Source organism: Myotis lucifugus, unplaced genomic scaffold (assembly GCF_000147115.1).
Source record: "Myotis lucifugus unplaced genomic scaffold, Myoluc2.0 scaffold_392, whole genome shotgun sequence".
In the NCBI taxonomy this organism is placed as follows: Eukaryota; Metazoa; Chordata; class Mammalia; order Chiroptera; family Vespertilionidae; genus Myotis; species Myotis lucifugus.
Window position 1 is genome coordinate 940,592 of NW_005871440.1, and position 1,364 is coordinate 941,955.

Genomic DNA, 1,364 nt, shown 5'->3' on the forward strand with positions numbered 1-1,364 from the left:
AAAGAGAGCCTTAAGTAAAATGTAGTTACATGTCTTTGCCACAATTAACCAAGATTTAAACAGTATACAGTCTTTTAATAATAATTTAAGAGGTTATATCATTTCCATGCTGAGATATTACACATTTGCTTCTTCAGCCATTTAAAAACAACTGAGTTTAGCCCCGTGGTGGCCATGTGCAGTTGCTGTGTGCAGTGGACATGGTTGCCGCTGTGGGCGTGGGCCTGGGCCTGGAAAGGCAGCTCTCCAGGGAGCAGGGCATCACCCTGCTTGGCAGTGCCAAAATCGTGCCTGAGTTCTTCTTATTTTATATCAGTGTGACATTTTTCCATCTGAAACTTTTGCTCAAGTGCAGAAATATGGACTCACCTTTCTTGTAACAACTGATTGTGAGCTCTTAAAATATCCAAGTAATGTGGTGGAACAACTAAAAGATTGCTTATTCAAGTGCTCAGTTCAGAAACTGGTTGTAGTCATCTCGAATACTGAACATGGTGAGGGCCTTGGAAGATGGCAGTTTGATATTGAGTATGACAAGGCTGCCAAAGATGACAGTCTTTTCTTCAGAAAAAATCTCAGAAAGCTAGCCAAGATGAAGTCTGCTGGGCAATCAGACAGAACAAAGCTACAGCGACATTCCTGCCACAGCTAAAACTTTCCTGTTCATTTGATCTGCTGATCTATCAGACAAAGATTTGGTTGTACCTGAAAAGTGAGAAGCGTCCGGTACCATAGTTCATTACCAATTCTGAGCAAGCTTGTCCGTGTTCCTTCACTATTCCAATCCACAAAGTAAACAGTAAGGTGGCCAACAAAATATTGTCCATGACTGGGGTTGGGACAAGAACAATACTGGAATTCACAAACGTGTGCTTCCTGAAACCAAGTCAGCTATAGTTCATGTTTTTTTTCACTGATTAATTTTTAGATGGGGAAAACGTAACACTCTATTTTACTGAGTTGTGCATAATTGTTCCATCTTTTCATTCCTGTTTGACTTTTCATAGGGTTTATCATATTTTTTTGCACATGGCTCAAAAGGGAACCAGCCGATCACATCAGCATTGCAATGTCAATTCTTTTGAAGATGGTAACTGAGGGTGGAAAAATTGTTTGCTATAGAGCTAAATGCCTTCCTGAATCAGAACTTTTTCTCAAGTAGCTTGACTCGGAACATAGGTAAATATGAAACACAGTAAAACACGTATGAATATTCAGAATCTTTGTTTGGGTCCTAACATAACAGATACTACACAATAATAAAATATTGCTAGTAGGGCCTTTTGCCATTTATTTCATTTGTATAGTTTCCATATTGAAAAAAATCTCCAATTATTTGATTTTGATGTATATACTTTACACTT

At 38.6% G+C, this 1,364-nt stretch overlaps 1 pseudogene; it reads left to right on the forward strand.

Moving 5' to 3' along the window:
* The first annotated feature begins 200 nt into the window (after positions 1-200).
* Positions 201-897, forward strand: LOC102419753 (annotated as a pseudogene).
* Positions 898-1,364: the final 467 nt, after the last annotated feature.